Raw genomic sequence first — 20660 nt, 5'->3', positions numbered from 1 at the left:
TTGATCTTGGTAGTCAATGACCACTAATGCTAGGGAAATCATTTAAGTGAAAACAATTGCAAGGAGAATTCTAGGACCATGGCTCACCGGCTCCCTAAACTGAAAAGAGAAGTGCAATGATATGTTTTGTCATTAAGCTGCAATCCAACAGATCTATGCGATTGTCAGGAATGATACATAAATGTGCCAAAAGCTTTAAAAGAACAGTACATTAGGGACCCTATGCAGGATCAAGTCCACAATGTTACCACTGTTCGTATGTGATATATAGACAGTACCAGGAGTATGCTATCCCCTCTCCCCTAATTTGCCCAGTCATCAATAACAGGGCTCCATCTCCCTAAGTAAATGACATCAATCAGCAGGGAGTTCTGTAAAATGCATAAAACAGTCATCTTCCAAACTCTACCCGAAGATAAATGATTCCAGACATTGGACTGCAGCCATTTTCCCACACATGCTATAATGTTTTGTCATCCATATTGGGCCATAATGTTGAGTGTGTGTGTGTGGGTTCCCTCCCCCCCTTCTTCTTCCTAAGAGTTTACAGCTACAGCTTATGCTCCTGACTGCGGCACATTAAAATCAATGCCACAAAAACAGCATTGCTGCACAAACTGTAATGTAATTGCTTGATGCCAAACAACTTCTAGTGCAGTGCCCAGAGCAGCATCTCCTGCTTGCTGTTTTTACCTCTCTCTAGGAAGTCCCACACCATTAAGAATTAGGCAGCTGGCACTCCACCACTGAACACAGCATAATTTATGTTTTGTAGCTTTAGCTTGCTACTGTGAAAATGTAACATCAGCTACCATCATCAGGTTCAGAAGACTGGTGAACTCTGAATCTCAACGGTACCCCTGGACCAAATAAAATTTGGTACCCCTGGACAAATTCCTTCAAAAACATTTTCTTGATAGCAGCGATGGGAATAGTCTCAAGAAGGGCAGTAGGATGTTTTTTGTATAGCATGCCCCCTATTTACCTCAGGATAAGGGGAAAAATAACTCAGCCCCAAGATCTCTATATACTCTAGCTTGAAAGCACACATATTAGCATGCTATACCTATTTACAACACCACCGCAAATGGCATTCTTCTATACATGCACACCAGTCACACTTCTAATAATCAATATCAGTAAGATCAATTACAAAAACTATTTTTAATATTAGGGAAAGTGTTCGTCAAGTATGATAATCAAAACCACCCATACAATGTTGAATGCGGACAGTTCAAAAAGTTGTTTGCAAATAGTTTGAATACACAACTCCAAGATAAGCGTATTTGCAAGTCGAATGTGAACTCAAATGTTTTAAAGTGAGAGAGTACAAAGAAGATATGCACTGACTTCCTTTCTCTGGAAACCGAAGAGCGTTTCAAACAACATTAGTTATTGTACTAACAAACACATAATTACTAGAGGATGTAAACTTACTTTGTGTACAAATACATTCTAAGATTCTGCTGTCCCTTGAAACAAAACCTCTTCTTTATTTCATTTTCTGCTTTACTGAGAAGAACTGTTTAGAATCTGACAGATGGTTTCTCTCTGCCACTGAGCGTTCCCTCCGCCTCTTGGTTATCCTTGCCAGCTAATATTTCCACGATGCTGTCTGCAGGGTTGTGCTCTACATAATTTCTGGTCTGATCAATGCCCTGCCTGGTTTTCGGCTGGTCTCTAGTCCCGCCTCTTGCTCTTGGAGAAATGAAAACTCCCAGCTGGATCTTCTGTAAACCATCTCCTACCACTAGTAGCACAGCTCGGGTAAATCATGCAATTATGCCATGAAAGGACCTGCTACTCCACTTGAAACTTGAAAAACAATTACTCATCTTAATGAGGTGCACATGAAAGTCAACCATGTAGCCAAATCAATAATACTGAAAGGTAATGACAAGAGAGCTGTGACCTTCAAGCCTAAAGAGCTGCATCAATGTAATATGGCACTTTCCCACCCTAATGTGAACATATGGCAAAACACACTGTACATTTCATAGTTTGTTATCCTAAAAGACTCTTATACTCTCTGTGCAAAGAGTGATTGGTAGTTATTGTCCTGAAAAGGCACTCCCTTGCTCTGCTAACAGATGAATCTGAGGATTGCTTGCCATGCTACTTTTGCCTATTTATATTTGCATAATGTGTACAGTAAGCCACTGGAAATGGTTGAAACAGCCAGTGAGCTGCTTCTTGAAACTGTTCTGTAACTATCATGATGAATAACTCAGCCATTAATACACAAAAACAGAACCAAACTCACTGAGTCACACTGATCCATCTAGCCCAGTACTGTGTGCTCTAATTAGAAAAATGCTAACACTTGCTCCCTGGGATCTTTTTATTGTTGGCAGTATGCAGAATCTAACATGGGTCTTTTATTCAGGTAAAGAACAGGCAGTACTACTAAACTATGGCTGACAACTGCAGATGGTCGCCGGCTCCAGGTAGGGAAGTTCCTGGAGATTGGGTAGGTTTGCCAACTGTGTTGGAAAACATCTGGAGACTTTGGGGGTAGATCCAGGAGAGGGTGGGGTTTGGGGAGGGGAGGGGGCCTCAGCAGAGTACAATGCCACAGAGTCTACCCTTCAAAGCAGCCATTTTCTCCAGGAGAACTGATCTTTTTTGTCCATAGATCAGTCAATATCCCAGGAGATCTCCAGCCACCATCTGGTGGTTGGCAACTCTAGCGGAGTCTAATCTGTAACATGTAAAGGAGAAGCCATATCTCAGTGATAGCACACATACTTTGCATGATGAAAGTTCCATGTTCAGTGCCTGGGATCTTGAATTAAAGCAATGGTGAATCTCAAGCTTCTTGAAGCAGGGAACTACTTCTAAACTCTCTGTACTTTTTTGGCACCACTTGCAAAATTAACTCCACATTACTACTTTCTCAGCTCTTCAGTATAAAATGCATGACTCCTACATTAAGTTAACTTTAGTTAGCTGCTTTGAAGGTGGACTCTATGGCATTGTACTATGCTGAGGCCTCTCCCCTCCTCAAACCACTCTCAGCTCCGCCTCCCAAAGTCCCCAGGTAGATTCCAATACAGACCTGGCAACTCTATGCCAACCGCATGAGGTGGTACTTACTATCACCACAGAGCCAAACTGAAAAAATTTGCCATCAGACCTTCCAGAATCTTCTCTCCCAGCTCCTCCTCTTTCTACTACTCATTCCTGCCTTTTGATCCTCTTGTGTGAGAACTGTTGGGTCTGGGAGCCACTGAGTTAAAGAATTCCATGCATCAGGACAGAAAGGGAGAGGGGGAGACCTCTGCCTAAGACTTTGAAAAAGAGACTGTCAGTCACAACAAACAGCTCTACACTAGAGAGACATACAGTCTAACTCAATACAAGGCAGATTTATATTCCCCAAGAGTCTTCTGAGAGTGGAGGACTACAATTTCTGTAAAATAAAATATGCCAGGTCCATTTTTCTTACTTACCTTTATCACCATGCAAACATGACTGCTTTTACCATTTTCTGGATTCTTCCTTACATTAAAACTATAGGAAAATTAAGGTGGAAAACAGCCCTATGCAAGGATGTGTGCAGTACAGGCCAATATTTCACTATATAGGAACTCTTCTTGCATAACTTTCTTATATAACACTGAACCTATGACCAGCAGTTTTATAATTAATAAGGGGCAATAGGCAAACATCCATCCAGGGTATCCCCTTATGGGCAAGAGGAAACTGCTTTGTAAAGATAAAGCACTGACCTCAAAACAGGTTAATTCATTACTGTCAAGAGTGGATTGGGAGGGGTGTGTGTGCAGTTTCCAGAGAAAGCTTTGCTTAACTTATGAATCATTTATTTATTGCTTTTAGTACACAAAGTACTTCATAAACATATGGCTGTAATGCCGCCTTCCATCTTCCTTCTACCTAAACTTGCAACGGCCAGCATAAGCCACTGGAGTATGGCCCAGTGGGCGCTGGAGCTCTGCTAACTGCTTGCTGTCCTCCAGCCATTCATTCTTCTTGCAAAGCAGCTTCCAGGGCTTTTATTCTTGTTCATTTTTAGAATCTGCTAGTTTTGATAGCTTTTCTCTGATGTAGCTAATGTTGCCAGTGAGTGAAATAAAAAAATTCTGGGACTTGTGCAGGACCTGAGGGTACTTCTCTTTCAGTAGCTGTAGTAAGTTTGAAGAGTTTGTTTTATTTTACTCAGAAAGAGATTGTTTCATACAAATGCCTCTCCACATAAATATGAGGTAGAAGATTTGTGTGTATACTGACTCTTGCTGACTTATGCGGCTACATTTTAGAGAATTTCCCTTGACTTGTGACAGCCAGCCATCTTTTATTTTATTTAGCCTCACAATTTCCTGTATATAGCAGAAGGGAAAGAGAACTAAGCAGGGCTGGCCCATTTTATTCCTCTTGATATCTAAGCAAATGATGCTTCCACCTTTCTCCCTTTTCCCCCCACAGCAAGGAAGTCACCTCCCAGGGAATAAGGAAGGGTAGAAGGAGCAGGTTCACTGCAGACTGCCCACTGGGACCTAGGGGTATGGTCTGAGGCCACTGCTTGCTGCAACAGACTCAGACACCATGGTTGGGTGGCAACAGGGCTAGTTTTGGGGCTAGAGTTACCAGCCTTCAGGTGGGACCTGGAGATCTCTGGCTTTTACAATTGATCTCCAACTGCCAGAGATCAGTTCCCCTGGAGAAAATGGCTGCTTTGAAGGGTGGATTCTATTACATTGTTCCATGCTGAGGTCTTTCTTTCAAACTCCTTCCTCTTCTGGGTCCATCCCCAAGGTCTCCGGGTATTTCCAATACAGACCTGGCAGCCCTATTTGGGGCCCTGCCATTTCTGCTGGTGGAAGTGTTTCCATCAGCAGAAAACATGGTTAGGGTCCTTCCCTAATATCTTGAATTCAGCATGAAGCCTATGTTGCAGTGGTAAAGGTGCAACGACTTTGATGGAGCTGTTAAGGATCTTTGTTGTTATTCCTCTTGATATCCCATATCAGATGCACACAGAGGGAAACCAGCATCAGAAGTCTTCCCATGAGCCAACAGCAAGCAGATCAAATATCCAAAAATCCTTTTTGCTTTCCAGGAGTCCTAGTAGAAAATAATATGTCTTTTGGAGCTTGCAGGTTGTACACTGAAAGAGCAGTGGGGTTCTGCGAAATGAATGCTCCATCAACTGCAAGCCACATCCCTCCTGCTGAGGCCCACATCCACCCTCCAGGTTTTTAAGTGCAGCAGCTATAATAGTTCTCCAAGGGGATGTGATGTCTAATCCACAGCAGCGATTTGATGGCAAAGAAATAACTGCAAAGTACCTATAAAAGGGTCTAGCCCCAGTTTTCGAAGCAAACCAAAAACATTTTATCAGCTTTTCTGGTGACCTTATTGATTTTTCCAAATAAAACTGCAGGTCCCTAATAAAGAAAAAAGACAGGATTTAATGGTACAGTGAAGTAACTTGAAGTTATGCTCCCCTCCTGTGATACTCCTCCTTGGGAAACAGACATTTTAAAACTTCAGCTTTGTAAGCTGCTCACACTGGAAATATCTGCAAGGTTAGTCACATGGAGGGCACTGCACTTATTTACTGGGCTTCTGGGACACCACCAATTCAGACAGCAGGTGGGGAATTGCCTGTTCCCCATGTAACCCCTCCCCCTTTATGTGGAAAACTAGCATGTTAGGGAGAAGAGCTCTACACTTTCTTTTTCATGTGGGGAACCATTCATGCACTGGACATCTGCACTGGCTGCTAGTTGTTTCCAAGTTCAAAGCAAAGTGATGGTTATGAACTTCATGGCCTGGGCTCCACATATTTGAAGGGCCATCTCCTTCTATATGTTCCTGTACACCAAACTATAGAGATCAGCTTCCCTGGAGAAAATGTGCGTTTTGGGAGAATGACTCTACGGCATGTACCCCACTGAGGTCCCTGTCCTCCCCAGACTCTCTCCAAATCTCCAGGAGTTTCCCAACCAGATCTGGCAACCCCACCCTTCCACCCCCTGCCAGAGGCTGGGGGGAGGGCTGGAAACCCTTAGAGTGGCATTCCCAGCACTGGTCAGAGCCACGCTGGTTCCCTGAAGGGAACCCTTGTTGGAGATCTTTAGGAAACACTGCAAGTCCTGTTGGATTGTCAGGAGTTTGAGGAATAATAGGAATATTTTTGGGGAGGGAGATATCTGGGCTTTCTTATTTCATTTTGGTTTTCATGTGTAATGTTTTAATTATTGCTGTAAGCTGCCTTGAGCAAACACAAATGGTGGGGTAAATATTTTAATAAAATCAACAAATAGGAAACTGCAGTCATCTCTGACTCCCCTGTTCAGAGAAAAATGCACATACATGCAGCAAAAGAGATGCATTTGTAGTTTTTGAACATGTAATTGTCTGGGAGAGGGCCTACCCCATTGCCAGAGCCATTCCTGGACTTACCCAGGAACTCCAGGATGCCCACTTGGGAACCCACAGTACTGGCAACACAGAAGCCTACCAGGACAGCAACAACAAGGAGAACTGCTGCAATAGCAGTAACCCACTATGGGCCTTTTAAGGCCCCAAATCAACCATACCTACCAGCTGCCAAGCCAGCCAGGACAACAGCAGCAAGGAGGAGGAATGTTGCAACAGCAGTAATGTAGGGGCCTTTTGAGCTCCCTGTTCCAATCATACCCATAGCTGCTGGCAGTTTAGGCAGGGCAATGGGAGGGGTAAAGAGGCTGCAGGTGCAGCCCAAGATTCCTATCAGGTCTCATGAGACTGCTAGTTCTTCTGAGACTTCAGGGGAATTGATTGACCACATGCAACAGCTTTATAAGGAGCTTAGAAGCAGGCCATGGAGGAGGTGGCTGGCTGGTTGTTCTCTCCAGGCTGATGCAGTGGCGAGAAGGAGGAGCCAGGTGCTGCAAACTCCTTCCTACTTCCAGTTCTGAGGCTCTGCAAGCTAAAGCCAGACAGAAAAGGGTGCGATGGATAAGGGAGCTACTGAGGAGGGCAGGGACATGATGGCCCCTGAACCCCACAGTACTACTTTTCACTGCATGTGTACTGTCTTAAATCTGTACTGACCAGCATAGTGTGCTAGAATCACATTAGCAGGAGTTTATCCCGCAAGTTATGCTTCATGGTTGAAAGTGTCTGCTACTAATAGGCTCCAGATTGGGAAATACGTGCAGATTTTGGGGGTAGAACCTAGGGAGGATGGGGTTTGGGGAAGGGAAGGACTTCAATGGGGTATAATGCCACGGAGTCTACTTTCCAAAGTGGCCGTTTTCTCCAGATGAACTGATCACTATCACTTGGAAATCAGCTGTAATCCCATGTATCACCTGGAGGTTGACAACCCAAGCTTCGAGTCTGCTCACTCCTCAAAACTTGAAAGTGGCCAAAATATTGACTGAAAGTAAGCAACTCGTTTAGCACACAATGGACGCTTGCCATGCTCTAGGCGGGTCTGGTGACCTCCCAGAATTACAACTTTCCCCAGAGAAAATGGCTGCTTTGGAGGGTGGACTCCGTGGAGTTATACTCTGCAGAAGTTCCTCTGCTCTCCTAAATCCACCCTGCCCAGGGTCTACAAATCTTCAGGTATTTCCCAGCCCAGAGTTGGCATGATGAGGACCTCCCCAAATATATCATTTTTGCTAATTTGGTACAATATAAGATTAAGGATTCGTTCTCATCTGCTTTTGTTTCCTCCAATAGCAGGAATATATTCAACAGCAGAAAACAGACAAAAAAAGATTATCTAAGTTTTATTTAAGAAACACAATAATTGCAGTTTTCAGTAAGTATTTGCAACTATATTGGAATGCTAGTTTGAAAAATTATTGCAGGTTCACACAAATCTGTCTACAGTTTCACATGTTGCCCACTAGAGGCCACATAGAGCTTACATTGTTTTTCAACCAAATCTTCAGAACCAAAGTTCCACAAAGGAACAATTATGCTTTTAGAAATTAAAGCAAAGACTCCAAAGTAATTGATAAAAGCAATCAAGCTGTTTATGAGGCAGCTGGGTTATCTGTCCTGCAGCAAAATCCCATCTTTTAAAGAAATGAGCATGAGGTAACTAACCAAAGCATTTTATTCTGAGCTCTATACAATGGAATGTTCCATCACACATTCCTTAGATATTAAACAACTATTCATATAATCTCACTGTGCACTATGAATGTAACTTCATAGCATGGCAAACTGGAACCTAAAGAACAAGAAGTTGGAGTGTGAAGAACATACCGTTGTGTGGTCAAGGCAAAGGCAGAAGGGAAGGCTCTTCTAGTATTTATTTATGCCATAAACAAGATTTTTATTGAATATAAAGAACAGAATACAAATAAGAACCCTAAACATAACATAAACCACATAAAAATGGATAAAACCTATTAATACATCCATCAAAATTATCTCCAAATTTAAAAGTAAATAAATACCATTAGACCTCATATTATATAAAGTACCATCACAACATTAGCACAAATCACCATTTGCATTAGGTAAATAATAAAAAAAATCAAAAGTAATTGAAATAATAAAAGGTGATAGTATTTATACCAGGAAAGGCCAATCTACATGCCTTATATACTACCCATTAGTTGCAGGGGCTAATGTTGAACACTCCAGCCTGCTATTGTGTCTGAACAGGGCTCTAGGACCTGACCACACACAATATTTTGTAATCAGTGCCTGGTCTCCTTGATAGACATTGGTTGAGCTGCTATGACATCATAGAATATGCTTAAATGAGAACCTTACAGACAAGTTACACAGAGCAGGGGAAAGAGCTATGTGTGTTGCTGAAAAGGGGACCAGAGGGGGAAGGAGGATGGAATTTCAAACATAGTTCCAAGCTTCCTTTTGTTGGAATTATTAGGAGAAAGACTGAGCTGAGTTCCATTTGTGGAAATGCCTTACCATATCCATATTGATGAAAAGAACTCCTTGTCAGATACAGATTTAATAGACTACAAAACATTAATTACCCAGCATACTAAAAGGATATTCCATATTAAATTAGCTCAATCTTTCATCAGATGTATAACTGATACAAGAGCTCAAGAAACACAAGGTCCTCAGATTAATGATGCTCAAAGCTAGCAGGAGAAGAAATCTGGGAACATGTGTGTATCAGCTGAGCTTCCATTCCTTCTCTCTTGCAGGCACGCAGCCTGGGCGTGAGCCTTTGAGAGCTGAAAGACTCCAACTGTGAGGCAAGCAATGAGAAAGCAAGCAGCTAAGGAGAAGAATGTATTTTCTCACCATTAATGGTTGGAAGGCAGCAAAGGAGGCAAGGAATGGTATACATAGTCCTGTCTGCAATGCAAGCATTGTGGATACCTAGCAGCAGGGCTTTCTTTCTTTCTGTAGCAGGAACACAGTTCCGGCTGGCCTGGCATCGGGGTGTGTGGCCTAATTGCAAATGAGTCCCTGCTAGCTTTTTTATACAAAAAGGCCCTGCACAAAACAATGATGACATTAGGGGGTGTGGCCTAATGTGCAAATGTGTTCCTGCTGGGCTTTTTCTACAAAACAAGCCCTGCCTAGCAGGCCCAATGGTGTCAGCAGTACAGTACTGACTGGGCTTCTTCTTACCTTCCCTGATGCCTCCTGTATGATTACCAGGGATGTCTTGTTCCTGTTTTTGTCCCACCAACTGTAGTGATCAGTGATAGTTACCACCTCACTATTCATCACTGCTACTTGTTTACTTATCCCTCTACCTTTTTTACACAGTCGACTGAGCTGAAGCTTCCTAGATGATGAATGTTATCCAACCAGGCCATCATAACCCAAAAGATCAATACAAAAGGCAAGTAGAATAAAAATTCTAGCTAAGTGCAGTAAACCATATATATGTATGTGTGTTAAGTGCTGTCACATCACTTTCCACTTACAGTGACCCCCTATGAATTAGTGACCTCCAAAACATTCTATTGTTAACAGACTTGAAGGGCTTCCTTTACTGTATGAAAACTCAGAACAGTTCTAGTAAAAGGGAAGCTTATGCTTTCAGTATGGGTGTTGATGTCAATAAGCAGTTTTAAAGACACATCTGCAGAAGAGGGCAGGATTCTCAACATTCTAGCTTTCATAGTTGTACAACAAATCTAGTAAAATTTATTCCTTTCAATCTGGAGGCAAAGAAATCAGGTTATATTTAAACTAATTAGGCTTATAACATTTCAAATAACATTTATTCCTTCAAAATGCATCTCATGCTTCTGAGGAGTTGTCTCATCTATTGGAGAGTATGGGGTTAACAACACTGGGTCTTTCTAATAATGCCAGATGGGATACTGCACTGGTGTGAGGAGACACATCACACTTTCCATGGTGCCAAGAAAATGAACTGCCGCTTAATGCAAAGATCTGTTACTCTAAAAGCACTGCAGAAAATATACATTTACTTGCTGCACCACTGTCACTGCTCTGATCACACATATTTTGTGCCCTTCTCCAACTCACAATATACTATGAAGTTGGTACTTGGCATGAAACAAGTAATTTTAAAAGGTTTTCAAAAAATACCACCATACTGGCAAATGTGGAATGAGCTATGAATCTTTGACTGTGAAATATACATAACATGGGTTGCTTCCTCATGGGGACAATTCCCCATTTTGGTTTCACAGCTGCTGTGAATGCAAAGGCATTTGTAATGCAAAGAAATTCTCAGTGGCAATACAGCCTCCTCATAAGACAATACCCCATATGGCTCCCAATGTTGATGAGGAAGTGCAGAAATATACTCCTTCCCTTCTTCCCAAGCCTGCCTTTTTGTACCTTTTTCTTTTTTTTAAGGCAAGACAAAGTAAGCTTGGGAAACTGTAGAGTAGATATGAGAAAAATCCAGACAGGGAATGACTGGATAACTAAGCCCTCATGGTAGTTTGAGGACCATGGAACAAAATCTCCATGTGGGAACAACCATTTGATCATAAAAGTCAAATTTTCAATTTATAAAATTATTTACATACTCAGAGATAAAACTTCTTTTTAGATGAAAAAGGAATCTAATAGTTGTTGTCATCTTCAGATGAGATGCACCAACAACTAAATATATTGACTAACATTGTACTGCTATACGTATATGTCTTAGGGGCTTACTTCTGAGCAAACATGAGTCAGCTCAGGCTGCAAAGAGGCTAGTTTTTCAAGATCTCATTAATTATCTTCCGCTTCTTTGAAACATGTCTCAAATTTTGAGTTTGGGTCAGGAGAATGAACACACAGGTGTTCAAGTACTGTGTAATTCAATTAAAAATCTTTAAAGGAAGCTTTTTTTTGTTGTTGCCACAGAAGTTACACTTAACAGGCTTATAGTAATTAGGCAGCTTGGAAATTTGCTTTGCACTTTAGAAGTCCACTGCCAGAAATGTAGTGAGAGACAGGCACTGCCATCCTTGTGTGTCCCACAGCTGTTGTGACTTTTTCCATCGGGGGGGGGGGGGAGAGCTGCCCCCAAGCATTTCAGAGGCATGCAAGCAGACAAGAAGTGTTCATTAGTATCAGCTATGAATTTTCAGTTATTGGAAGCAGATGGTTAATCCACATGCTGAGTCTTAAACCAAACCCACTGAAGACTAATAAAACATCCAAAGACACAAATACTCTGTGGCCTTGATCAAACCTGCATGTGTTTGCAGCCTGGGCTAAATACTTGGATGACAACAAATCAGCTGTTCTGTGGTAGGAGGAAGAGGGACAACAATGTCATCCTAAGCAAAGTTACACCCTTCTGAACCTACTGATTTCAATAGACTTAGCAGGGTATCAGTGTGCTCAGGATGGCATTGTAAGTCTAGCACCTTACACCTTGTTCCAAACAGCTGATCAGTGGTATTTAGCAAATCTAGCAGGGGCTACGAATATGCAGCCCCAGCTGTTGTGATAAAACTGTGGAGTTGCTTGCATAGTAGTTGTGTGGGATTCCACATCTTACAGAAGGAATTTGTGTTCAGCATTAAATATGATAAAGCCACCCCAGTTTGTACTTCCAAGTTCTCAACACAAACACGGTCAGCATCTAATGTTCACCTCCAATCCAGTGAGTATTACAATTTAAAAATTATCTGGATCAGACTGTATTTTTCATTTGTCATTTATTAATAAACAAGAAGGTAAAGATGTCTGATTCTTCCATTCCTCACAATAACCCTGTGAGGAGTATTATCTGAGAGAGAGAGAAACTGGCTCAAGGTAGGAGTGCCAGGTCTTCTGCTTCAGCAGCAGAACTCCCAACCCCACAACTGGTCATTCCTGCTGCCACTCAGCTGGGTGGTGGGAGAAAAATGGAGGATTATCTGCCTTGTTGGTGACATGATCGCATCACTTCCAGCATTACCAGAAGTGCCATTATCATGTTGGCAGTGATGCTGTAGCATACGGTCACCTCCAGGTTAGGCTACTGTAACTCAATCTATGCTGGCCTACCCTTGAGACTGACCAGGACGCTCCAACTGGTCCAGAATGTGGCAGTGCAAGTCCTGACAGGACCACCACAGATGGCACATATACAACCTCTGCTGTACCAGCTACACTGACTCCCACTGGAGCACCGAGTCAAGTTCAAGGTTTTGGTATTGACTTACAAGGCTTTGAGTGGCCAGGGCCCAATGTGCCTATGGGACTGTCTCCTCTGTTGTGACCCAGGGAGAATGTTACACTCCTTAGGCAGATATTTGTTGGTGATCCCATGCCCTAAAGACATCTGGCTCTCCTCGACCAGGACCTGAGTCTTCTTGGTCCCAGCCTGGTGGAACTCTCTGCCAAATTCCATCAGAGCCTTCTGGAACCTTACACAATTCCACAGGGTCTGTAATGCAGGGATGTTCCACCAGGCTTCCAACTGAGGACAGTGATGGTTACCATCTTAGCAGGCACCCTTCTCCACTCTCTAGATGCATTTTTGCCACCTCCCCCTGCCTGCAAAGTAGTCAGCAGTCTGAATTGGGATTAATTACCAACAGATTTTAAAATATTTTAAAGTATTATTTTGTTTGTACGTTTTTTTTCTGGATTTGTACACTACTCAGAGCCCTGTGATAGCAGGGATTGGGTGATACAACAACATGGTTAAAACCATAGACTTTGGGCTCAGTGCTAGCACAATATTAGGGCTAGTTACTCTATCACGACAGCCCAAGTCAAGATATTACTTGGCATTTTCATTGTCCCCTAACACCAAAATTTACCAACTCACTTTAGAGAAGAGCAACTGGAAAATGCCTTATATATGTAAACATCTTTATCAGTATCTCAGGAAAAAAGTGAAGTAGGTTTACATAGGCTTGCTTCCAAGATTCACAATTTTTCTCTCATTCCCTCTTTTAACACTAAAAGCTGGAAATAATGTAAAACTTCCTACAATTCTGCAGAAACCAACCACAATATTATTAAGGAAATGGGACTTTGGCTGAAGAACTAGCCCTTTCAGAGCTTCCAAGCAATGCTAGGGTGGCCCCACTTGAGCCAGGATTATTCACAGTGGTGTGATTTTACACCTGCATCCACTTAACATGTTGAAACATTGTCCTATTGCAGCGACTGACATTTCTTAATACACCGGACCAACTGTAGTTATCCTTTCCTGGAACTTAACTTCCTTTGAATTCGTGCCATCTTGTGCCTTATGCCGTTGCAACATAATTCAGCGTTGTATATACAGTGTTTCCAATCCGATAATGCCTAGGGGCCCATTTAAGGCACTCTGATTGTTTTTATGGAGCTCTCTGGTAAGGACTTTGAGCTTATGTCTTTAAGTCAACATTGTAAATGTTTTCTGTGCTTTTTATACATCAGAGGCATCATTATTTCAAACCTCATTTAAACAAGTCTCTTGCTCTGTGATCAAAGGGGGAGGGTCATGTAACCATTTGTGAGGCAGAAAAGTCATCTCAAAACTTCTGCTACCTAGCATTTTGCTTTTAATTTCCTTTATATGATACTTTAGAATGAAACTTTTGCTGTGCTCTTCTTTTCTCTTCAATTTATCAGTACTGTTTGTCTTCTAGAGTGTCATCTACTTCACATTGAAAAATATTACAGACCCAAAGAACATGAGACTGTCCCTGTGCAGCAGCCAGGCTATTGTCAGGGGCAGGATACAGGGATCATATCATCCTGTGCTCAGCTTCCATCTATGTCCAGGCAGAATTCAAAGCATTGGCTCTGAACTGAAATGACATGGGGCCAGGATACACAAAGGACCACCCTCTCCCATACTGTCCAGCCCACCAGCTAAGCTCTTCCACATCAACCTCCGAGGTGAAGCGGGGGCCACCAGACATAGGGCTTTTTCAGTGGTGGCCCCTCACCTGTTGAATACTCTTCTTCACCGAGGCTCATCCAGTGCCCACCCTAGTCTCTTTTAGGCACTAGGCCAAGAATATTTGTTTTTACCCAGTCTTTTAAGGGGTTGATCTTTTAAAATCATTCTATACTTTCCTTCTAGTCTGAGACCTGTTGTTGACTTGTTCAGTCTTTTATGCTGCTTTTACGTTTTGGTGGTTTTTTAAAAAAAATTATGAGTTTTTAATCATTATTGATAAAAACTTTTATGATGTATTACATTTTTATTAAGTTTTATAATGTTTTACAGAAACAGGCCCAGGCGTGTGATCTGGGAAAACCCACATATTATCTTGGATACTGGTGGGTTTCTCCAATGGACTCAATAGAACCCTCTAAAGTAACATGTAGATGTCATGCATGCAAAATACTTATGTTTACTTACTTGACAAAGTGCCTTTGCCCATGAAGACTTACAGCTTTTAAGGTACTGTGGTATTCAGTACTTTTGACATATGTGCTCTGACTTTTAATTAAAATTAGTTTATGTACTTATCATAAAGTAAGGTGAAATAACATGACTCCCTTTGGCCTTATTAATTTTGCCAACACAGACGGTTAAAAAGTCATATATGCAAAGATTAATACAATTTATATTTCAAAGAGGAAAAATATATAATACTGAAACAGAAATCTAGAATCATCCATCTATAACAGGGGTGGCCAAACTGCGGCTTGGGAGCCACGTGTGGCTCTTTCACTCATATTGTGTAGCTCTCGAAGCCCCCACCACCCCATCAACTGGCATGGGGAAGGCATTTCTCTCTTTACATCACTTCTCCAAGCCAAACCAGCTGGTGGCTTGGAGAATGCATTTAAAAGTTAAAGTTACTTTCTTTCTTTCCCTCCCTCCCTCCCTCCCTCCCTCCCTCCCTCCCTTCCTTCCTTCCTTCCTTCCTTCCTTCCTTCTCTCAGACATCTGACATTTATTCAATGTGGCTCTTATGTTAAGCAAGTTTGGCCACCCCTGATCTATAAAATGCAAATTACAGGATCATGCAGCCTCAGATTGTATTGGGGCTGTGCAGAAGAGGTTTAACCCTACTATCTCCACTTGGTTTCATTAACAGAAATACAGTCCCCTAAAACAAAACAGAACTCTTTAATAAAGTTAATACTTCATTAGCATTTTAAGGGGAAACTCCACCATGTTTTTCAAATACACATCTCTTTTCCCTTAAAATACTAATAGAAGAGCAGGGAAGCTGGTTTTAATTAATGAAACCAAGTGGAGCTTGAAGGATTATATGGCAATCCTCCATCTCTTTCCTGCACAGACCAAGGCAAATTAAGGATGTGTATGCCTGCAATTTACATTTTAAACACAGGCAGAGATACATAATCTCATTTATTTATTTTTTCTAAGAAGGGACTATATATGCATGTATGTAGGGGAACCATGGAAATCATTTGAAGAATTGTGAAGGCAGAGGACTTAAATGAAAAAACAGCTATTCAGAAAGACTGCTCTGAAGTCCAAGTCACTTCCATACCTTGTTGTTCCTATTCTATAATAAAATATTGTATTTTTCAGAAAATGTCACCCATTGAAAATTGCCTGTTGAAGCTGTGATTTAAGGGAATTCTTATGTATGTGTTAAGTAATCATTTTGTTTCAGAGAACATGAAACACAGAACACATCAGTTGGAATGCTATCCTAAAACCAGCGCGGTTTTTAGTGAAAAGCCAGAATGTTTTGGACTAGGATTTGGGAACCCCAGGTTCAAATCCCCACTCTGCCATGGAAGCTTGCTGGATGACCTTGGGCTAGTCACACACTCTTATCCTAACTACCTCACAGAGTTGTTGTGAGGATAAATGGAGGAGAGGGGAATGCTGTAAGCTGATTTGGGTCCCCACTGCAGAGAAAGGCAGGAATATAAACAAATATATAACTAAGTAAATTAAACCAGTTTATAAACAGTTTAGCATAGGAATTAGTCTATGTTATCATAACTTACATATGTCACTGTAGCACCTTGTTGACTTATGTAAGAAAGGCACATTACCAGTGGCATAAGGGAGGGGTGTGGCTTAGTCAAAACTCTGGTGTTATGTATAAACACTCTCACTGGCCTCAATATAAGTGAAAAACAGCCATGGCCCAACTTAAGATACCAACTGAGTCTGCATCCAACCACTACATAAACCCCAGCCACGATATCTCAGAAGATAAGGGACTTGACATGGGGATATATCTCTGGACAGCAAACACTGTGACAGTGTACAGCTAATCTGCTCAGAGTCTTTACTGGGACTCTGCAATGGAACATATTTTCCAACTGGAAATGTAAGGGTGGTGCTGAAGGAAGGGAGATCTCTGTGCCTCAAATTTGAAATGCTGCACGGGTCCAAATCTCACCCTTTCTCCAAGGATTTTTAAGGCACACAAGGTCCTCCTCTGCTCATTTTATCCTTATAGCAACACTGTATACTAGGCTGGGTTCAAGGCCACCTAGTGAGCTTCATGGCATGGTAGTGATTTGATTCTGGGCCTCCCAGATCCTAATCCAATACTCTAACCATTGCACCACACAGGGTCTCTCTTCCCCTGCCCATGGGCTTACTTTGACTGTCTCAGGAGATCTTTATCCTCAACTATTTTGCATTCTAAACCACTGCCTACCAGCTATATGTAGCTCTGCTCACTGTACCTGATTCCTCGTCAGATGAAGTGTGCTTAGAGCACACGAAAGCTTACATTCTGAATAAAACTTTTTTTGGTCTTAATGGTGTTACTTGACTCCTACTTTGTTCTACTGCTTCAGACCAACACAGCTGCCCACTTGTATCTAACAGTGTCTCAGACTACCACTGGGGTATGGATATGATGAAATGCACAGTGTAACTTCACACACCCAGGGAAAACAGAGCATAACCATGTTTCTGGGTGACAACCAACCAGTACAAACATAACGAAGTGCTTTGCAGGATTGGGGCCTTATGAAGTAGCCCAAACAGAAACTGCAGAGTTCCAATTCAACTACCTAAAAGAAACTGACATGCATTGGCCCAATGACTATACTTTTACTCTTCAGCAGATGAATCCTGAGATGCAGAGTGAAGTCAGAAAGGCTGTCAGAACTGGTATGCATTGGTGGGTTGCTTCCCTTTATGGTTGATATGATCTTTTCCATGATGGGTGGGTATAGATAGTGTCATTCTGGACTTCAGTGCAGTTGCTAAGTTTGTGGCTCCCTAGAGTTGGAGCCAGACCAAATATTTCCCATGCCCTAGACCACCTTCCAATGCTAGCCAGGCAGCATTGGAGTTCATCTACCAGAACTGGAACAGAGTGCCTGCCTCCCTCTCTGCACCCACCCTGAACTGGGTGCACCCAGAACTCCAGCTGTACCACTGTTGCCCTGCCCAAGCCACAAGAGGCACACCAATCTGAGTTCCTATGCTTGGAACCTGGGTGCACCATGCCCAAGCTCCTGCACCTGGGCCAGACTCATCCACTCTAGCTGCTGTAAAGGGACTAAGATGCACAGGAAGGAGCTGCTGCCACCCTTCAAGCCTGGAGTGTGGGGAGCCCAGGCAGAAGAAAAGCAGACTGGGGAATCAGGCTCTGGGTGGCAGTGGTGGAACAAGGGGTGCTGCTGTTTGGGATTACTGATTTCCACTCACCATTTCCTGATACCCTAGGCAGCTGTCTAGGTCCAACTAGTGGGCGGGCCGGGTGGGCCTGGAGTTGGTCTTTTGAAAAACATATTTTCTCTTGTGGAATGAGCACAGGACAGGACAGTAATAGCACTAAAAAAGCACTAAAACTAAAAACAGCACTAAAAAAGTTCCCAACCCAACATAAAAACATAGGTTATATAAACAAACCAAGACAGCTTAAAGCAACAGTTTCTAGGCTAAGATAGTGTTTTAAAAATCCACCCCTTAATTGAAAACTGGGATGATAAACAGAAAAGTTTTGGACTGGTGCCTCAAAGAAAGCAATGCATGCTCCAGATGAGCCTCAAGGGAAATGGATGCCACTACTGAAAACTCCGGTCTCTGATGCCTTGGACAAAGAGAGGAGGACTTGTGAGGCAGATCTTTACCAGCAGGCTGGACAATATTTATTTATTTATTTATTTATTCATTCATTCATTCATTCCGTGTCTTATATCCCGCCCTTCCCACAAGTGGCTCAGGGCGGCTTACAACAAACAATAAAACAATAAAATATGAGAGGAGGAAATCCTTTAGCTATCTTGGAATCCATGGATTAGGACTGCATTGCACTGTCCACAACCTTTTTGGGCCAATTATCAAGAAAGCAAGAGAGAAATTCTGGATACATAGTCTGAACATTTGTGCTTCCCATTGTCTTAACTTGGAGGATAATACTCTTTTGCAGATGTTTTAAATTATTTTTTTTAAAAAACTTTTATTGGACTTTTGTTCTCCTATGACACATCACTAACAACTCTCTCCAAGTTCAAGATTCTTCAGACTATCACCTAGGCTACCTGTATTATGCACGAAGGTAGAAGCTACAATATTTAAATAATTATAATTCATTTTACTTTTTAATTTAAAAAACTTGCTTCCTAATTTAAAGTTACTATTAATTTAAACCAGCAATTCTACAAATACCTGTATTGTATTTCATTGTATTGCTAATGTTTCAAAGTTTTACATTTTGTACTTTGTCCTTTTGTAATTTTTTTTGTCTGTATTGTGAGCGATACTGAGAAAAAGGCTGGATAATACAATATAGAACAATAAGTTTTAAGCTGCATTTTGGGAGAAATGGGTTCCTTGCAAAAAGGCCAGACAGGCATAATGATTTAATTAAGGAGCTGAAACTTCCTTCTTCACTTTTTACCGTTCATGGGAAAACTCTGATGTGTAAAGAATGAACTACTGGGAAACATTAAACTCCTTGCTAATGTGCTCAGCCCCATGTTCTGGGAAGGGAATGACATTCTGCAATAATTGAATCATGCCGAGTTGCACTCGGCAGATTCCCTGAGGTGATTACATGCTGAACAGAAGCTCTCCAAGTGTCATTTAGGAAATGAAAGTTGAGCTGGATACTAGTAATAAACCAGCACCCTCAAGCTATAGATTTTCTAAGGTAATTTAATTGAAACATACAAATAGTTTATGCTTTATGCCTATGAGAGGGGGTAGCCCTGATGCACAAAGAATTGATTCTGAAGTCCAGCCAACAAAACAGAATTTAGATTGTCCCAGAAAATTAGGAGCTGATCCAGTTTTCTTACTGTCTCTAAAAGCACTACATCACTCTGCTTATAATGGATTCCTTATGATAAATTCAGTTTTTAGATGTATTTACACAAATGGAGCTAGCTGAAGCAGGTCTACTCAGAAGTTAAGTGCACTGTTATTTAGTGGGGATCATCCCTGAAAGGAGTCCTTAAGCATTCAGTCTTAGTTTCATAAAGCAAAAAGGAAATTTGTTGTATCATAACAAATGTTCAGTCTGTCATTTTTCCAGTGCCTGAAACTGAATGGAATCTGATTTAGTGTGTTTGACTTATATTTGATAAGCAGAACTTTAAGAGGTACACCATGCTAATTTTTTGTACTGCATAAATATTTCAAACCTATTTCCAATAGCCAAAAGAAGATGAACCTAAATTTATTTATTACAAAAGAGAAATCAACGATATGCATTTAATGAATATTAAATGCTATGTTCTAACATATGCAAAGTTTGAAATAGAAATTATTTCTGCTGACAAGTTTATAAATATTTTAAAACATGACAGCTCAGGCTCATAAGAGACAAGATACTATGACCTGATCTTCCAAGCATTTTTCAAAGTCAGATTAGAATTGTGTGCAGCCTCGGCTTAACACAACAGTCCATTTAATCAGTTAAACTCTCACTCTGCATGCATTTTAAAGATCAAATCATCTTCTATATTGTTTTAGATTTTAAAATAAAATTATAGGCAAAAGAGGTTTATTAAAGGGCTAATAATTGGTACATCTGAGGCCCTAGTCACAAGTTACAGTACAATCAGTGTACACTTGACTTTTTGGAAATGCATGCATTGAATAATTCTCATGTTGGACTCTACACACATAAAACTAAATGTATGATACAAACCCTACATTTAACCAACAACTTGTCCCTGATTTCAACTGTGAAGTGAATGCACGTTGGCTGTTTCTTATGAACAAATGTATTCATATACATACAGGATGTAAATGGCTTGTGTGCCATTTAATCAGTGAAACCATACGCATGTTGGAAAGGTTAAATTTTCTGCCTCTCTTTACACTACCCCATCTGAATTGAAGATATGCACAGCTTTAAATTGACTTCAAAAGACTAAATGAGGTC

General features: G+C 41.4%; 1 protein-coding gene across 4 annotated transcripts in view; it reads right to left on the bottom strand.

Moving 5' to 3' along the window:
* The window catches only part of STARD13 (StAR related lipid transfer domain containing 13), a 212975-nt gene that overhangs the window by 103399 nt on the left and 88916 nt on the right, over positions 1 to 20660 (bottom strand). The window contains exon 1 of one of the 4 annotated variants that reach the window (XM_060234709.1): positions 1438 to 1645. The exons of the other annotated variants lie outside the window; for them this stretch is intronic. The gene's annotated coding sequence lies outside the window, so the exon portion shown is untranslated. Of the gene's footprint in view, positions 1 to 1437; positions 1646 to 20660 lie in introns of those variants that run through there. 4 annotated transcript variants of the gene reach the window in all.

Source organism: Heteronotia binoei, chromosome 3, assembly GCF_032191835.1.
Source record: "Heteronotia binoei isolate CCM8104 ecotype False Entrance Well chromosome 3, APGP_CSIRO_Hbin_v1, whole genome shotgun sequence".
Classification (NCBI taxonomy): Eukaryota; Metazoa; Chordata; class Lepidosauria; order Squamata; family Gekkonidae; genus Heteronotia; species Heteronotia binoei.
The sequence above is the reverse complement of the archived record's forward strand: the minus strand, read 5'-3'. Positions and strand labels throughout refer to the sequence as shown.